We start from the raw sequence: 20212 nt of genomic DNA on the forward strand, positions 1-20212 counted from the left end.
TCAGCTACAAAACTTCTGTTTTGCCTTTTGCTATTTGTTCATAAAAGCTTGCCAAGCGCTCGACCCTCATTATGTACCTTGTTGTCATAATAACTGTGTGAGAACACCCTGCAAGTGCTTTGCTCCAAAGTGAGCTTCTGTGAGAAAGCAAATACGTGATGCTGTAATACTTTCAACAGGCACTACTGAGAGCTCTGTTTGAGGACTGATGTATCAGCTGCTCATCAATGCAACCTTAATATCAAATACTTTGGGGAAGCTTTCAGAGGAAAGGAAGAAAAAGTGGGGGAGTAAGAATAATGGACAAAAATTATTTTCAGGGTAGATGTGCTGAAATAAAATGTGGTTTCACTGAGAAGAAGTTTGCCCTGTTGCGTTCGAGGCTTCTTGTTTAGGTTGATTACATAGCAACACAGAATTGATTTCTTGAGCTTAGGACAGTTGGCAAACTTGACTAGACTTAAAATGAACCTCTTTGATTCCGTCTACAAAATTAGAGCAGATTTGATAAAGTAAAGATGTATCCTTTGAAGTATTCCCTATCAACATAAGTGCTAAGAACACTTGAGTGAAGGAATTTTAACAGTTTTGAAAGCAGTAGCAAAAGAACATCAATAAGGATTGCAGCTAAGGGCATGCCCACAAGGCACTATACTAACTGTATCTATCCTGCAGGCAATAAGCAATTGCTAAAGATTCCAGACTTTTTAAAGTTCATAGTTCATCTCATAAAAACTTTACATGTAACTTATGATAGGATTTTGCTGGATGGGTTTGGCTTCCACTGCAAGACTCTAGGAGGGGTTTCTGAGTTGATCTGCATATTAAGGACATGAAGACACTTTCTTTTTCTCTTGTAGCAAATGATGATTGGTGATAGGTTGATCTTGCAAGGTACGTAAAGTGTGCTTGTGTCCTGTTATATCAGGTTTTACACCCATGAAGGTGATAGGCTTTCTCCAGGCACTTCAGCAGATAAACACCAGCCCAAATGCTTTGTTGATCCAAGATCACATCATGGAATAAAACAGGGATATCCTTTACACTATGGATTTGTCCTGGGTGCTAGATTTCAGGTCCCCATGTTGCTGTAAGTTATTTTCCTTTCAGCAGGGAAACACTATAAAGGCCAAACAACAAATTAGTGGAAATTTCAGTTAGACCAGATTTCTACTTGTCAACTCTGATTCTGCTGGCCCATCAACATCAATGCTACTGCTGCTGTGGATAGCATGTGTGTTGGTTAACCCACTATGGCCTTGAAAATCTACCATTAGTAAGGCAGAGCACAAAGGAAGGAAAGAACACATCTGGGAAACGAAAAGGAAACCAAAAAGGAGGTTTTAAACTGCGAAGTTGCAGACACTAGGAGGTGAGTCACAAAACAACATGGATATTTAATTAAAAAGCTTTTACTTTTCTATGTGGATTTCATACTGGTGGTACTCGACAGATTTCAATGTGACCACAACAAATTAGTGGAAGCCACAGTTATGGAAATAAGGATTCTTAAACATGATCATGTCACTGTGGCTTAAGGAACTTCTGTGTGTCAGCTGAGCTGTGGGAATTGACATGTGTGCACCCTTAGCTGGCCACAAGCATGAGAGCATGAGTCAGTGAGTCAGTGTAACTGTCTTTCAGTGATGTTTAAGCAAGCATCTTTCAGCTCATACTTGCAATGGGTGAAGTATGTGTACTCTTAGTTGTTGGTGATCACCTGATGGGTAGAAAGGATTCATTAGACTGCAGTAACTCAAAAATGTCAGAATCCTTAAACTAAAAACAGCAGAAACGTGTGTGTGATGCTTTAGATCACCTAGCATTTTTCCCTAAGCCATGTGGTTCCTAAATTCCCTTCATGGTTCTTCCTCAAATTTGCTATGAAGGCATTACTTCCACGGTGACACAGAAAGTAAAAGAATTAAAAGAGGCTGTGAACAGGGAGTAGCTGAAAGGGTTTCAAGGATAGCAAAGTGTGAACACATGCTCACTCAGTGAGCCATGATCCCAAGGCAATGGACTCACTAGAGTAGTTTGTTGACTTCAAGACATTTGGAATCATATCCAGCTTCTCATGGTTTAACAAAGAAAATATAGGCCAGGAAAACACTTTGCTCAGACTTATCATTTTTCCAAGATAGTAAGAGATCCTTATAAATGCCCACAAGAATAATTTGTAATGAAAATTAATGATTTTTGACCCTTAAGATTTCACTACTTTACCTTTTTCAGTGCTGAAGCTTTGCTACTGATTAGGTATCACTCTGAATTCACGGAAAGCTAATAAAAACTGGCTGATTAGACAACCCCAGGCACCACATCTTAAGTAGTTATTAAACAATCATTATAGATAGAAAGAGCTGCAACTGGCTTCTGTTGAAACGCTGCTTATTACTATATAATCCTTTTTCAAGTCAAAACGAATGCATAATCAAAGCACAAAGCAAGCAGTTTGAAAGTTCTGAGCTGGCTGTGCAAAGCTATAATGCATCAACGAACCTCTAAATTAGTGCTCAAAACAATAAGTGATGGTAGATGTACAGCAGAAAAAGAAATGGAAGAAAAATATATGGGTTTACAGGCATAGTAGAACTAAGAGCTTCATCTGAAATCATTTCATGTAAAGCCCTACAGGAAAGCACGGCCTTTGCGTCTTTCACTCAGAGGTGCTTGTCTGGGGTCAAGAAGAAAAGTTGTGTGCATTTCTGGTGTGTCATATTGTTATTATAGACACTGCCATTTGCAAAGTGTTACATTAAACTTTGCAGCTGAAGACATACAAACTTTGATTAATCTGGTTCAGAAACACTGTGAATTGATCCTTACCCAATGTCATTTCTGCTTTTAACAGACTCTTTAATGAAAATTCATAAGAACCTCTTCAGATAAATAAGGATACATTCTGATCTTTATTGTACTGGTATGAATTTGGAGCAACTTCAATGAAACTAGTGGAATTGCTCTGGATTTACTAATAGTGTAAATGAGAACAAAATGAAAACCAGAGACTTTAAGAAGACTTAAGCAACCAACTCAGCTTTCTGAATTGGAAGGTTGCTTATTAAGTTTATAGTACAAAACTTCTCCCTTCTTTCCTCTTTACAATAACATCTTTCTTAACAGTTCTTACTAACTCTGCATGAAATAAATGGTCAGGATGTTTAAGTTTCCACCCTGTACCACCTGCAAATTGCAGGCCAGATCCATTTGCTTGATTGAAGCAAGTAAGAGTCATTACCACATAGGTCAGCTGATTTTTCCCTTCTTAAACACCTGCAAATGCAAGTCACCTGGGACTTTGAACCTATTAAGGTTCTTATAATTGAGACAAGGGTAAAATAGTTTGTAAAATGGTACATGAACAGAAAGATGAGAGGGGGAGAGAGAAAGATACTCTGGTTGGATGACAGGAAATCATATAACCATATTTGCAACTGAGCTTTGGGAGCATGGTCTTTATAATGGGGTTAGCTAATCTAGATAGTAATAAGGATAGGAAAGTCAGTAATCATAATCATATTTAATGGATTCCAGATGGAGAAGTATAATTGTTCTCATTATCATTGTGAAAACTCCAAGGAAATACAATCCCAAGATACTTTACCTTGACAAGCAACCAGGAACAATATCGACATCAAGTCATGGGATTTGAAGGTAAAGTTGTCAGTTATTTCCTTTTTGTAGCATTCCCTTCTAATGTAATGATTTGATTAACCTAAGACATTTTGATGTGAGTATAAAAGCAATGTTAATGAAATGCCTGCTTAATTGACTGTGCATCTCTATACCATATGATGTGGTGACTTTCTAAATATGTTGTGGAATTAAAAAAACCAGCACCAAAAGCCCTGTATATCATGAGACTTTTCCTTTGTAATGTGGTTACAATGAAATATGACTGCAAGTATCGGCTTTTTTGGGTGCAGCTGTTCTTTTTGTTTGGCTTGATAATTGGAACCAGTCCCATGGGCCTATTTGATGTTATCTCTTGTTTAAAACTAAACTGTCAAAGCTTATCCCCCCTGTGTACTCAACAGGGAGTAGTTCTGGGGAAACTTTCTTCTTAAGTATTTTTAACCCCTCCTCCCCTCACGCATTCTCTTAACTGAACCAGGACAGTTATGAAATGATGTCTTCACAGGAACATTTGTACAGCAAAATATTTCTTTGTGGAAAATTGAGCCTTTTCATGTTATATGGCTTTGTTAGAGGGGCCTAAAACAAAACGATCCCACAGCAGAAGTCAGGGTGTGCACTCTGAGCTTTATGACAGTTTGCTGTATCTACAAAGGGTGTCCTGTGCAGCATCCCCCTGTCATGAGAGGAGATCAGGGTGTGAGACAGAGACACAGATGTCTCCCACAGTATGAACAAAGTTTTGATCCAGCAACAGCAGAGCTGTGTTTCCACGCAAGAGTGACTTTAATGTGCCTGATCCCAAGCTAATGCGTTCAGGCAGGATTACACTGACAGCGTTGGGGTGACATTATCTCAGTCATTTCTGCGAGGGTCGGCATGCCCTGCACTTTGCGTTATTTAGGTGTATCCTCAGCACATTAAGATTTGCTTCAGGAGGCGTTAGATTCTGAGCTTTGGTTTAGTCCCCTGAATGGCAGATGGTAGCAAGGAGCATGCCTCCTGCAGTCAAGTGAGGAGATATTTTAGTTTGGCTTCACGTCTTTCATTTTCTTTTGCAGTTATTGTCTTCGCAGTTACAGAATTGAGACAGCTCAGCTGTGTGATCTCAGAATAGACAGAACACAAGGCAACAGCACAAAGCTGTGCCAGAGGAGGCTCAATAATGTGTGTTAACTTTTCTCGAAAGTGATCAAGCAGTTGGACTAAGTGATCTTTGAATATCTTTCAACTGAACTTTTCTATTCTGCATATATGTTTCTATATTGAAGAAACTAAAGAGAGACAAAAGTTAGTGGCTTTCTGAGATTAGCAATAAACACACACATTAGTACACCCAGGAAGAAGCTTCATCCCAGGCACTCTCAGAACATGAGAACTGCAGAGACCAGACACTAGGTGATGCACTGATGGGCTCTTTCCATGTTTCTGCGGGCTCTTGCATGTCCTGTGCCACATGTTGCTTTTCTTGAATGTGCAGAATAAGAGAACCTTTGAGTTATTATCCAAAGACATTTTTGTAAAAGAATAGCAAGCAGATGTTTTGTTTCTCCTACAGATACCATGTTTACCCTGCAGAGATGTGGTGGTTTCTACAGTGATTGCAATTTCTGTGCTAGTACTAGGTTTTGCTTTCTATCGTGCACAGGTTATTTCTAATATGGACAGAACATCCGATGAAAGATAAGCTCTTGTTTCTTGGCCTTTGTTACGTTAAATCTTGCCTTTATCTTAGGTGTCTTTGTCATTCCTGTTCCTTCTAGTGTTTAAGACCAAATGCATCACCTTCTACAAATGACCATCCGTTTCTATTATACAGACTTGTGTCAGGCCACCTGGAAGAGCCCTTCTGAGTAAAAGAAATAAAAGCTGCTGATAGCTGTAAAAACAGCAAATGAGTTCCTGCCTTGTGCAGCACTCAACGCAACTAAGGTGCTTCTGGCAAGCAACCTCACTGCAGTGCACTCAAGAGTTACTGATGGGAATATCTAAGCACAGGCTCTCGCCTGCAGGTTGATTAGGGGCCCCAGGAGAGTAAAGGTGCTTGTGATGCCCATTCATGGAAGAGCAATGGCCAAGATCTGGTCCCTCTTGCTATCCCAAATACATCTCCACAGAGCTGTCAAGTGTTAGATGGGGAATGATTCTTATGTCCCTTGAGGGATGCCAGGACTCAGTACTTTGCAGATAAATATAAGTTTCTATTTAAAACCAGTACTACTGGGACTAGATGTAAGAAGGGCTGGAAAAAGTCAGTTCTAAAAATACAGGAAATAGCTATATGGTTACAGAAGTGAATTTCCAGCTGTGGGTAATCATATAACTCACATATTAACAATGAGAATCCACTGCGTAAGGGAGAAACACAACAATTCACATAAGCTTGAAAGACAATGGGCCAATTTCTGATCAGACTGTGGAAAAAGAAGAAGAGAGAATGTATGGAAGGAAGAAAAAGTAGGGGAATGGTGCTTTGTTACTGAGCAGTGAAGTGGACAATTCTAGAAAGACTGGTAAGAGCAAAGAGAAATATTCATCTGCATTTAGGAGGCACTGCTTGCAAAGGTGAGGTTAAGAGCATGGAGCTGAAACAGCCAGAAGGCCCTTTTGCTGGGCTGTTCCATTTGTTCATAGATTCAGCTCATGAAGCAGAGCAGCTCCAGAAATAAATCCAGTATAATCTTTACAACACCTAGCATCCAAGGCTTTCCCAGCAATTCTGAGCTATTTCTAATAGCAGCCTGTCTCACAGCTGACAGAGAACCAATCACCCTGCACGTTTCATAGATGGGAAAACTGAGGCATTCACCTTGTCAGTTACTGAAAGAGTAGAAACAGAACTCATCCGTCTTTGCTCCATTTTCACAAATTTTAATTAGTCATCCAAACTTCCATTTCCTGTCAGGCCTTTTAGCTGCAAAGACCCTATCTCACAGAGTTTTTCTGGCAGGTTTCTGGAAAAGTTCACTTTGTCATTTTTTTTTTCTTGTCCTCAGTCCTGCTGTAGAGATCTTCAGTCTTCCCTTTTTCTTCCTAAGGTCTTCTCCAGTGTCTATTCCTTGAAAATTCCTTCCCAGTAATTGTCACTGTTATTCTAAGCAATAGTAGATGGTTTTGATCTGTGGAGCTTTGTAAAAACTGTGTTCTCAACCTGTCTCTCTATCTGATTTTATTCTTCAGTGTTAGACCTTAATTCTCATGGGCTTGATCAGAACAGCTGCTTTTGTATAGTGGGACTAATTTTAACCAATCATCCAATTGTCAAGGGGTTACTCCTCTCATTTCAAGGTGGCTTCTTTACAGTATTCTCTTTGGTTCCCCCCCACACTTTATAGCAGAGGCTGTGCAATAACACTACAGAAGTATAGTTATTGCTGTAAGGCTTTTTAGGCTCTAACATGGATTCCTCCCTAGAAGAGGGGGATATATTCGTCTTAATAGAAACATTGTGGCTCATGTCAGTGGTACAGGCTGCTCTTAGGACTTTCTGCTGCAACTACAGGTTTGCATCTGGCTTATGATTCTCTACTCTTCCATGGGAAGCAGAATTTTTTCCTTCTACTAACCTGTAAGCTTGAGTAAATCAGATAGTGTTAGCCACTGACAAAGGATGTGATCCAAATCTGTAAGAAGTCAATGGAAGCACCTTACATGTTTATGGGAAAAATAATCCCCCCAAAGTCAGCCAGTTATGTCTGCAATTAGTAACTCCTTCTCCTCCCATTCCAATTTCCGTAATCCTGTTATTACAGAGCATTGCAAAAGCTGTTGCATAGTGTCACCTAATCCACAGCAACAATGTACAAAAAAATCTACATGGGAAAAATCCTCCCCTCTCCTTTCTTTATGGCATAGAGTCTCCAGAAATGTACACCTGATTACATCTCATGTTCTGCAAGGTCTGCCTGCAGATAGTTGTCATATATACAGAATTACTTAATTCTGCTCATCATTAAAATAGTCGGTGTTGTGCAAATATAAAACAAACAAAAAATATTCCGTAGTTTCATTTTTTTGTAACTTTTTTTCTAAAAACATATAGGCTGTTCTAGTTTCCTACGTTTATGCACTACAGCAAGATACTGAAAGGTAATTGCAGCGTTCAAGTAAAACAATTCCAATGCGTTTTATCATTGAAAAAAGAAAAAAAACTTTCATGACAAAGTGGCAGGTTAATTTTTACTTTGACTGTTTCTCTAATATCTGTGCCTCATAGTAGTATGTTGGAATACATACCATCACATTCTATCTTTAGACAAAGGGAAAAATCCAAAACAGAGATGAATAGAGCAATTTCTCTATATATTTTTGCTAAATTGTGTTTCTTGTTTGGTTTTGTTTTCTAAGGAAGAGCTGTGTTCCTGTTTATGATTCATGTTGGATGAGACTCTAAGAACTGAAGAGGAGTAATCAGGCATAAACCTCAATCCTTCGGAGGCTATTGGCTGTCCATCAGCATTGCAAATTTTGGGTACTCTACTTTGGGTAACCAAACAGGTAAGAATTGAACACTAGCTTTTGCCTTTTTAAAATCTCATCCGCCCACTTAGACATCCTCATACATTGAGCAAACAGCTCCACTTTCTGAGCTGCTTACTCCAGTTTCTCAACAAGAAGGGGTCAAGATTGACCCCATCAGATAAAAGCAACGTTTTCAGTTCTTTAATTTTGCTCATCACTTTTGGAGCTTGCAGGCTTGAATCAGTCTTTATTTGCAGGGTTTTCAGTACCTGTAACTGCAGTTCAGGGAAAGTTGATTGTATTTCAGGCTTATGGGGCTGAAGGCAGTATGCCCAAGGCTGCTGCGAAGCCTGGCAAGGAACCCCACAGCTGGCAGCCCTGGATGGAAGTGGGCGTGTATTTATGCCTTTAAAAGCCAGCAAAGGGAGCCTTAGTGGGCCCTGTTGCCTTGATGTGAAGTCTAGCTTGAAAAAGCAAGATTGTTTATTAGTTTAAAGGGGTAGCAGCTAAGGGCCTGGGCAGAGAAGGCAGGCCACGCATGCACAAACAAAAGTCAGAATTGAGAAGCAGGCTGTGGCAGGGCACCAAACTGAGCTCACTTGCCAAGTTTATTTGGCTTTGCCTGCTCATTTTCCACTTTTTACAAATATTTCTTTCTCCCACCTTGCTGTGTGAAAGAGCTGCACACAGAGAAGGGCAGCAGCCCAGCAGGAGGAGGGGCACGGTGAGTGGCCATGAACACCGTGTGGGCATGCTATGACCCCTCTCCCTGTGCTCTTGTATATGACCATGTTTTCAAACCTGCTGCCGGGTCATATCACCTTCAGTGCTACTTGTAGAAAGAAATAATTAAAACAAAACAGCTAGTGAGATGGAAGTGATGGGTTTTAATCCAGTGGTGTGCCTCTGAAGCAGAAAGATGGGAGTTTTGCTCAGTTTTGTTTGGATCTCAGGGCCAAAGTGACCACAGTGAAGATGAAAATAGGTTCTGCAGCCAGCAGTGGGGCTCAGGCTGTGCGGCCTGAGCAAAAAGGGGCCACAATAGGGTCTGAGGTTGTCATTTGGAAGCCCCTGTCTTCTATCCATGCAGGCACAGGCTTACAAATGATAAAAGGAAAACTGGAGAAAGGTGCTGGTGTAAACAAGACCTTAAGGTTACTCAGAGACATGTTAATGCCGGTTATGTATGTGGTGTGTTAGCAGGACGTTTTGTTGGATCTGCTGAGGTGCACCGATAAAATCTGTGCTTAGGGACTTTTAAAGAATGTTGCTGTATTTACAGAGGCAAACGATTATTCAGGGACTCTTAAATGTGTACAATGTGCAGCTACCAGGAATGCACAGGAGGGCTCTGCATATACCTCAGTGCGAATTGTGTAGGATCCCAGATATGTGTGCCAGTGCTGGCATGGAAAATATTGCAGATGGATGTGTTGGTGTGTTACCAATGCCTGCCTGGTCCAGCATGTGGGCTGAACACTCTTAGAATTACAGAATGGCTTAGGTTGGAAGGGACCTAAAAGATCAACCCTCTGCCATGGCCTGGTTGCCCCCCCAGCAGATCAGTCTGCCCAAGGCCCCATTCAGCTTGGCCTTCAGCACCTCCAGGGGTGGGGCATTTGTGACCGTCTTTGAATGCAGTCATGCAGAACATACTGAGAGATGCTCTGAGGTGCATCTTGTTGGCACCGGTGCAGCTCTCTGGTGCACCTCCCACCTGAACAAGAATTTGAGTGTTCTGAGGAAGGACAGTGCCAGGGCAACCTGGTCTTTCCTGTGAGAGCAACCACACAAGAACAGCCTTCCCTTCACGACTGCTGGGCTAGGCTTTCAATGAACTGAAGGCTAAGAGGGGTATTAGTCTGAAGGGTTTTTATATTGTTTTTGTTTGTTTTTAATTTGTTTTCAGTTATTACTTATAGTAAGCACTCAGAAGCCAGTTCAAGAGCCATACTCGAGCTGCAGCTTGGCCTTTCCTGTCTTTTCTGGTTTTGTGGTACTAGAGGTTAAAGCAGGTTGAATATAATATTTGCCTGTGCTGCTTTTGTTGTTGTTGTTTTTATTGGTTTTTTTTTTTTTTCCATCATGTGTTTTTTCACTATGTCTTACTGTATCTGACCAAGTGCAGAGAATATTTGTAAATATGTAAAGCTGAAATGATACTGAAATCCTCCAGGAGGCAAAAAGGCTTATGAAAGCTGCTAAAACCAAATGAATCCCTCTCAAAGGAGCCGAAAGCATGTAAGATAATGCAGGAAACATTAACATAATATTATCTTAACCTTGTAGATAAGATTATCTGATGCGTGAAAACGGTCATCTTTTGTATTGATTCTACCGTGCCATGCAGCAGTTCTTAGGAAAATGAATGGGTCATTAAATGTTCATTACTTGATAGGCTCTAAAGCAGAAAAGATGTATTAGCAAATGAATTAACTGCTTTGTTACAGTTTGAATATATCATTAATGTGTATGTTTTTTCTCACACAAGAAGTGAATTGTAGGCATCTGCAGGGCAGCAGTGTCTGTAGGCTGCTGCAGAGCATTATTTACTTAATATTTGAGGGACATTTACAAATAAGCATTGGTCATTTATCTGATAAGGGAGGATGGAGCATTTGGTGCATTATTTATCCATTAATGATACTGTCATAGGAGAGTAAGACCTACTGTTATGAGGAAGCCCTAATACTCTTGTGGTGATGTGCTCACTGTAGTAGTGCTGCCTCTGAAATAACATCTGAAATGCCTCATTTCCCGAGTGTATGGCTGCGGGAGGGCTTGTGTGAGGTGCAGCCCCTTGGAGTTGCAGTAAACATGAGCAATGGTGCCACTGTCCCTGAGGGGCAGTGACAGCTGGATGTGTTTTCAGGTTTGGCCACTGCAGGTGCAGGCAGTGGAACTGTGGCTGTTTTGGTGTAGCCTTCGGACACTGTCCTTTTCCTGCAGCCCATGGCTGACCCTCGTGAGAGATGCCAGGCAGAGCCTGCTTCCAGTAGCTGAGAGTCTTGAAATCAGCTAAATGTTGCTCAGGAATGCCCAGTAGAGAGAATGCCAGTTACACATTGCCTGAACAATGACCTGGTGCCACAGCAAAAAGCCACAGGCTTTGTTTGCCTCATCCACAGGATTGCTCCCTCCAGTGCTGGTGGCAGAGAATGTTTTTCAATCTTTCTTTTAAAAGCCAATAAGGCTTATAATTGCATTTGAAGCTGCTTTTCAAAGCCATTTGTGTCCACGCCCGCTATGACTTTAAGCAATATTATAAACATATTAACTAATTACGTGACATACTACCCAGAGGGACAGTCAAGAGCATGGTTTCGGCTCGCACAATTGTTAGTGAAATCCCAGGCTGCAAAGCTGGATAGCAAAACTGTGCCAGGAAACCTCTGCTGATGGTTCTGAGCACAGCACAGCTGTGAGCGCAGCTCAAGCTGTAGCTTGGACGGGGCCTCAGAGACTAATAGCTCTGGTTAGAGCCAGACATTGTGCAGTCAAGAGCTGAGCAAAACTCTGCTTTGTAGCTCACTCCTAACCTGCAACACCACCTGCTGTTTCAGTGCACTGTCTCTCGACAGCAGATTCTTCTCTCTCTGCTCAGTGCTATGGATATGCTGAGAGAGGCAAAGTGACTTCATCCGCTACCCCCAAGTACAACTTGGCAAACATGAATAAGAATGTTAAGTGAAAAACTGGTAGGTCTTGAAAACAAACACAGGAAAAAAAAACAAAAAAAAACAAAAAAACAAAAACTGTATGAAATGACTGCTTCTTTCTTTTCTCCATTCCCTTCTTTTTCTTTATCCTCCTTCAAATTTGTTAAGTGCTAAGCAGAACCTCAGGGCTCCTGCTGGCTCCCTACAGGGAGGCTTTAATAATATTACTCCTCATCTCCAGAGTAAATTGAGGTGGCAGCCCCACTTCTTAAGCCCTTTTCCAAAGGAAGCTCTTGTATCCCCCTGTATCTCCAACTTCTGACTTTTCCCTCACTCTATTCCTGCTGCGCATACCCATGGCTCCTTCAGGAGAAGCCATACTGCTGCAATTCCTCAGCTTGTCTGGAGCAGGTAGATGGTGAGCAGAGGGAGCTCTGGCTCCATTCCTTACTCTGCAGTGCATGGCTAAACAAGCAGGAATGGCAGTTAGGACAGACTGAGGTGGTGTTTTCATCTCACCCTACTCCAGCAGTCAGTAACCATCCCTTTGTGGGCCGGCAGGGAACTCCATCCCAGCTGAGCATCCCCATGCTTTGTGCCTTCACCGTTCTGCTCCTGGGGTGATACCATTTATGGACTTTTCTCAGGACAGGGTCTACCATCTCAGCCAAGTGCTAAATAAGTAACAGAATGATTTCATTCTTCTGTTTAATTTAGGTTTCACAATCTGCAAGAATATCACCCTGAGCCTTCTCTCTTCTCTTCTCAAGCTGCTTTTTATTGCTCTCCCATCACTTTTGCTCCATGAAGTTGGGTGATGATCCTGCAGGAATAAAAGAGCTCTGCACCCATGCAAAGCCTGTTTTCTTGGCAGTCTTGAGAGCTAAGCTGTTTGTCCGCATTCAGTGTTAGATTTACAGGGGGACAAGAGGAGCTGTGTTTTACAAAACAATGTTTTCACCAGAAGTCTGAGGAGTTTCCAACTTTGGGCTTTATTTGTATTTTAAATTTAGCATTTGCAGATGTTTTATAGGCATCCAACTATTTCAACAAAATGATCACTTGACAATATTATATTGCTGAGCCTTGAACTCTGTCCAGCTTGCTTTGTTTACAGAAGACCACCTGCAGCCATGGTATATTTTGTGACCTTCTATGGAGAAACAAAATTGTGAGTAGAGGAGCATTACTCAGGTCTTTTTCAGTTCATGAATGAAGCCCACTACAACATGTACAGCAGGGTATTAGGAGGAGATGAATTAATCATGACACGTTACAGAGAACGAAGTGCTTGCCGTTCATTTAACAGTCAATCAAGTATCTGAGAAACTATAGGCCCCTTTGTGGTACAGGAGCACACGACTCCTTCCCAGTCCTACCAGCAGTGACTCAGTGGTGGGAGGCATAATGTCATGGGTTATTCCTGTTCATTTGGCCTACTGCAAATTTCCATGAAACACCAATGGAGGAAAAAAGAGCCCACTCCTGGGATGTGCCTTGCCAAATGCTACGTGTAATGTCAATGCACAAGTTCATCTGCCCACCTTATGTTCCTCTACCTTTGTGCAGAAACTGAGCGCAGCCAAAGAAGCAGGGCTCTGCAGAAAAATGGAAGAAAAAAGAAAATAGGGAATTAAACAGAAACATTTATCAGAATTTCAAGTAAAACATCCTTTCTTCCTGCAAAGGTACCAAACTGCCATATAACAGAAGCACAAGGTGAAACATTAAGTGCCAGTATTTCTTAGCCGACAATGTATGACCTTGTTTCTGAGCAGCTGAACTATGGCTAAAGTCGAAGTGGCTCTTTTGCTGTCAGGACCTCTGTAAGATGTGACCACAGTCAGAAGTAGCATTTCAATGTGAGGCAATGCTAAAACCATATTTAACAATTTCCACTCTGCTTTAGAGGGATGCTTGATAGGCCTGTAAATGGAAACCACAGTGGTTTATTTTTTGTGAGAGTACAGGATGTCATCCTTACTGCATGTCTGGTCTTCACTCTTCAGCACATATTGGCCCTGATTCTGCAACTCTTGTGGATATGAGCAGCTACACAAAAGGCATCCGTATCAGTGGGACCAGAGCAGAATGTCCCACAGGATTGTTCACAAAGAGCCGTTTGCTGTGGAACATGGTGAGAACAGCTCTAGATCTGGCTTTTGCTGAGGACTAGCTGCTAGCAATATGCTGCCACAAGGTCTGAGTCTGGCTGGAGAATGTGTCCCCTGGTGTTTCGTCCAGTCATTCACACAGCAGTGTGAAGCACAAGAGTCCTCTGCTCTCTTCAGCTACATTTTGTGTGCCAGGGAACTTAAATAAAGGCTTAGGAGAGAGCAGAAATGTATCTCCAGGCCTTGAGGGCGTTTTAATTCTGAATCTCAGCTGCAGGAATGCCTTGGGTACCATATAGAGAGTCCAGACTGAGTTAATTGGGTGAGTCCACTGGGGAGGTTGGACATTGCTTTGCAGCACAGCATGTGTCAGTGTCTTCCATAGGAAAAGCACTGCTCCCCAGCCCACTAGGCTTTCACCTGTAATGAACATTCCTATAATTCATGATGTGAAATTACTCTTTCCTTGTTCCTTTTTACAATTATCTTTCTTCCTCCCCTTTCCTTTCCCTTGTCATCTTGGCATGGAAATGAGTCTTGATTGTTTCAGTTATACAATCTAAACAGAGATGAGCTGCAGCCAAATCTCGAGTCTTGTGCTAATTCTTGTGCTAATTAATGATACAGTAGCAGAGTTTCCTTGAAGAAAAGTCTGTCGCATTTCCCAGGTTTGTGTTACTCCTCATACAATTTGAGAAGCTACAAAGCACTACCCCAAACCTGCCTCTCCATTTCTGGTGTTTCCCATTTAATGTTTCTCCTTCCTCTCTAAACTCTTTTCTCTGTCTTTCAGCAAGTGTGAAACAATTTCCTCTTTTCACAGGGGCCTAGTGGCAAGCAGATTAATGAACCCTTAACACAACATGGAACGCTGCTGCCAAAAAATGTATGAAATGCATTCAGCAGTCCCCACAGTGCACTGTGTGAAGGACAATTACCGAAAACAAAAGCTGCAGAGCAGTTCTCTTATATTTCCAGCAGTCTGAAGGGTTTGGATCAGGCTTAGGGAGCTACAGAAATGACCCTGACTTTTATTTTAATTTTAATTAGTCAGCAGCAGGTATCTTTTATGACTTCAAATGTATCAGAAGTCAGCCCCAGTGATAGAAACCTGCATTCTCCTTCATTGCTGGTGCAAGTGCTCCGATGTCTGATTTTACATCAGGGACAAATCTGACTTGCACTGTCTCCTGATGTTAATGTGCTTCTGCTTGAGTTCTCTGTATTGTTCTGAACTGGAATGGAATGTTTTATATTTCAGAAGAGTTTTAAGGGGAAGATCTTTTGGTTTCTCGCTGGCCTTTACAGCTCCACGCTAACCTTACCCAGTGATTCTGCATGCAGTATTTGGAAAATAGCTTTCTTTCTGTCTTCCCTTCTTTTTTTTCTTCTTTTTTTTTTTTCCCCCTTCTTTAATGAGCCTTTGTTGGTCCAGCTTGCTCTCTTAGTCTCTTAACACACTTGTGTGTGGAACACTAACTCCTTGAAATGTGAAACAGATGGATGAAGTGTGGGACTCAGAGATATTTGTTTTGGAACAGTGCTGCACATCAGTGTCTGTGGAAGAATTTCCAGCAGCTGGGTCAGCCCGCTGAGAGTTCCCCAGTTTCAGCACAAAAGAGAATCCCCCAAAGAAGTTTTGGCGGTCCCTAGATCTCCCCCGGGGAGCTTTTGCAGCTCATGAAATGCAGACTTTGCACTCCCAGGTCGACATCTGGTACTTCCAAGTTCAAGTGCTAAAGGTGAAGTTATTTTATTGCAGGGAGCTTCAGGCGTTTTGTTTGCTTGTTTGCAAAATGCTCAAGAAATAACATGATTTTAAAAGCTTTATTAAAAACTTCTTGCATTTCAACAGAGGCTTCCACCTTCAGAAATAAAATTATGCTTTGTAGCTGCTAATGACTGCAGCCTCCCAATACTCCTGTGAAAAAGGTATAAGGCAGGGAAATACTTCTGTGGAAAAAGAGTCACATTTAGTAGGTGGGGACACAGGAGGTGAAATCCAGGTCCCAGCTGAAGTCAAAGGGAAAATTCCCTTGATTTCAGTAGGGCCAGGATTCCACTGGCAGTGATTAGGAGGCTGCGGCCACAAATCCTTGCTCAGAGTCTGTCCATTACATGGACAAGCAGTCCATTGTAGCTGTGCACTCACATAAACAAGACTTAGTGGAATCGGGCTCCCAAACTTACCTTTTCATTTTCAAAAGTGGTCACTGATTTGAGATGCCTGGCTTGAGGCACCTGAAAAGGCTTTTTCACTGTCAGGGAATTTTTGTGCCTGAAATCCATCTTAGTTGGAACCTAAATCAGCACCTCCAACAAGTCAATCTCAGTTTAGCAATCACTCTCCTAAAAATTTGCCTTTTTTATGTCATTGTGGAAGGCCAAGAATAATAGACTTGGGATTTGGGATTCCTAGTCTTCAGGGCTGTGTCCAAATTCTTTACATTTATCTTTCAGATATTGAGAGCACCTCTGAGGATGGGCATCCTCATTTACCATGAGCTGGAGCATTCCCCTACTGAGGTGGGTCTCTAGGTTGGCATATGCCCAGAGAAACAAGTCACCATGAAGCAACACAAGCAGAGATGACGTGTGGTTTTTTGACTCTTCGAACAAAAACATACCATGCAGCCAGCATCTTCAGGCACTGCTGTCCCTGCAGAGCCCCCAGACAGACAACGACAGCAGGTAACAGGGACCTAGGGGGACAGAGTTGGGCACAGGTGGGGATTGTTGGGATTGTTGGGACACATAAGGAGGGGAAGAGTTCATAGTACTGCAGAGAAAGCAGAAGGATATTGGTGGGTAGGAGATTTTCTTTCTTTCTACACTGGGGTCCCCACACCCCCTTCACCACAACAAATCCCACTGCTGAGAAGTTTAGATATTGAGTCCCTGGAGCATGTCCAAAGAAGGGCAATGGAGATGGTGTCTAGAGCACAAGTCTTCTGGGGATTTGATGAGGGGGACTGGGATTGTTCAGTCTGGAGAAGATGAGGCTCAAAGGAGACCTTATGACTCTCTGCAGCCCCCCGAAAGGAGATAGTAGTGAGGTGGAATTTGGTCTCTCTTCCCAGGTAAAAAAGACAGGACGAGAGGTAATGGCTTTAAATTGCATCAGGGGAGTTTCAAGTTTGATATTAGGAAAAATTTCTTCAGAGAAAGAGTGGTATGACATTGAAACAGGCTGCTCAGAGAAGTGGTGGAGTCAGCATCCCTGAAGGTTTTCAAGAAAAGGGACATGGTTAGTGGGCATAGTGGGGATAAGTCAACAGTTGGACTAGATGACCTTAGTGGTCTTTTCCAATCTCAGTGATTCTGTGGTTCTAACAATCTGAGCTTAGCTTGACCTTAGTGACTTCTAGTGGCTCCTGATCTGCAAAGGAAACCCAGTGCCTTGTATTTACATCACAGAGAAAATAAACCAAAAAGTATGGAGACACCAGTGCCCTCAGTATGGATCTCAGCAGTGCACCTATGGAGCATGGAGACCTCTTGTGCAGGCACGTGGGTCCTGGGCTGGCTGAATCCCTGGTAGGACATGTAGCCAGCAGTGCCGCACCTTAGGACTTGGCAAAGGGGACAGTTTATGTGGTACTACAGGCATCCAGCGTAGCCCTAGGTCTGGCTGCTCAGGTTCCTGCCATTTCTCAGCAGAGCAGCAGCTTTGCTGTCAGATCCTTCAGGCCCAGGATGCGAGCGGGGAGCCCAGTGCCAGACTTGCTGCCCTCCTCATTCTCCTGCCCAGTAGCTGCCTATTTCTAAAACAGGATATGATATATGGTGCAAATTTACAGCACATCAGCTAGGCTGCAGTAACTCGTGCTCACGCTCGGCCCCATGAGGTAACTGTGGTAAGCCCTTGCATTAAATATGAAGTAGCTTAGCTGTCAAAGAGTGGGAGCTGAGCTGCCATGCATTTATTGTGGCTCGTGAACTCAGACGGTTCCTGCGGAGCAGCTGACGCGCTGCAAATTTGCACCTTAGCATTTCTCGTGGTGAGCTGCTCGTGTGGCTAAAGCCATGGAGAAGGCATGTGGGCTAAAGTGGAGGTATTGAAATTCAGTAGGGCAGCAGCCTGGGGGGCATCTCACATTCACACACACACGCACACGTATATATATGTATCATTTTCTTTTCTGTGGGTTTCTGCTTTCCAGGAGATTAAGGTCAGCTGAACCAAAGCTGACAGTGATACTCTGCCAAAAGTGGCAAATTTTACCTGCTTGAGAGTTGAAGACGGACAAAAGTCAGTTATTGGCTCTGTTTTCTAGACCTCAGTGAATAGCTGTACTTATTTCCTTAGCACCTTTATTGTAGGATATCAGAGGGCCTCACAAAGTATTTCAGGCACATTTTACACATAAATGCAAGAGATTTAACACTGTTGTCTGTAACTCAGACTGCAGCCTGGCATAGCATTACTGTAATTTTCTCATGACCACACAGAGAGTGAGAACTGATGGCAGGAGAAAATCTCGTCCCCCCACACCAGTCTGTGCTGACCCAGCACTCTCTGCTGGCTCCAGCCTTGGGTTAGACCTTATCAAAATTACAAGCCTGTTTTACCTGATCTGACTTAGCAAGGCAAATATCACACAGGTTGTGTGATACAGATTATTTATGATGAATCAGCTAAAGACTGATCAGAAAGACTTCTTGGCAAAGGAATGAGCAAGGAGCATATCACAGATATGGTGGGTAGGGGTTCCCCCACACCAAAGTACATAAGCTAATTTTTCCCTTTTTCCTGGGGACTTACGTTAGAGACCACGTTGATCTCTCTTTTTGTGTGCTTTCCAGTTCACTGAAGTGGAGGAAGGTAGAAATGGAATGTTTTCCTGAATGTGTCTACATCCCTCTATAGCCATCCATACGTGGAGCCAGAGCCCTGAAGGGAGCTGTACTGAATCACCCAACTGGAACCTCCTTTTCCTTTGGCATTTCAAAACCTAAGCAGGCTTCCTAAAGGAGGCATGTCTGGTTTCACACCATACTCCAGCAGCAATGGCCAGAGAGCTCTGGTCTGCGAGGCAAAGCATGTGTATTCACCACATTGTCTTTCATGGTCTTCTTGTGGAATCAGATCAGTTCTATTTTCATGGCCTAATTCAGCCTTGCGAAGGTGAGCCACATGTAATAGATGCTGTTCATCTTTTTGCCGGCTTCAAACTGAACTGTTATTTATGATGTTAGACTCTTAACAAACTTATTTGTAAGTAACTCTGAAGAACGTGAAGCTTTTATGGGAGATAGGAAAAACGTTTGGATGAGATTCAGTTTGTTTTGCTGCTTCTCTCTCGCTTTTCTAATATGGGAAGATAAGAAAACGTATCGATTTATTACCTACTCGTTAAGCAAAGACTGAGTTGCTGGAGAGACAGGAGAAGGACAGTCATTTTGTGAAACCTCTCTGAGGATGATGAATGTCAAGCACTTCTCTGAGCCCAGATCTGTCATTTCGTTCTCTCTTGGATGTTGTTTTTTGATACATTTACAGCCATAGTAGATTTGGTGTTTTCACAACTGTGAATTTGAGCCTGAGTTAGGGAAGTAGGCATGGATAGGACTGTCAACTTCTCTCCTTCATGCAAAATTATCCTGTATGGAGAGGGAATGCTTAAGCTCTCTGAGTGGTGGGTTGCATGAGCTGTTAACGCAAGGGTCACAACCACATAACTTATCAGATATTGTCTTGATAATAACGCTTTTATTCAAATATCCTCATGCATTAAAATCAGTGTCTGAGCACAATGGAGTTGATATTACTCATTCTATTTGTATGAATTTCCCTGCTGTTAATGCAGGGAGAATTTTGTTTTTCACTGATTTGAAGATGTGCTTCTACCCAGGATTGCAGCAACTACAAGTCCTCTCAAGACTTCGCTGTGCAGAATTCTAGCACCAGGCCAAAGCTAAACTCTCTGAGGTGGAGCTTTTATGAAAGAACTGTTTCCTATCCAGCAAGTGTGGTTTCATCAGTATGAAATATTTTACAGGAACGTGTCAACTCTGATGATATTTTCAAAGATAAGAAGTTGAAACGAATAATTGTGACACTATAATTTTATTTTAGTAATGCTGAAACATTTTGTTACAGTAAGGCACAATCTTTCTTTCCTTCAAAGATAAAAATGCTATGTCGCTGGCATTTCAATTCATTTTATTTAGACTCCTGGGTCATATTAACATTTCTTAACCTTATGCTATTTAACAGCCCTATGTTTGGTATTCTTCAGATACAAGTTTTTAATGGTGCTCATTATTATTATTTTTTTTATATATATATAATTTATTTTCAGTGAGAAATGTATACTTTTGATTCCAGAAGAGAAA

General features: G+C 42.1%; 1 long non-coding RNA gene across 1 annotated transcript; it reads left to right on the forward strand.

Annotated features, from left to right (window-relative positions):
* Positions 1 to 1272: 1272 nt before the first annotated feature.
* On the forward strand, positions 1273 to 19921 carry LOC116231492 (uncharacterized). Its single transcript, XR_004167485.2, has 5 exons — positions 1273 to 1372; positions 3538 to 3657; positions 7987 to 8136; positions 16334 to 16564; positions 18680 to 19921. It is a non-coding gene; the product is annotated as an uncharacterized LOC116231492 (long non-coding RNA).
* Positions 19922 to 20212: the final 291 nt, after the last annotated feature.

This window comes from Phasianus colchicus, chromosome 8 (assembly GCF_987193195.1).
Source record: "Phasianus colchicus chromosome 8, bPhaCol1.hap1.1, whole genome shotgun sequence".
Lineage (NCBI taxonomy): Eukaryota > Metazoa > Chordata > Aves > Galliformes > Phasianidae > Phasianus > Phasianus colchicus.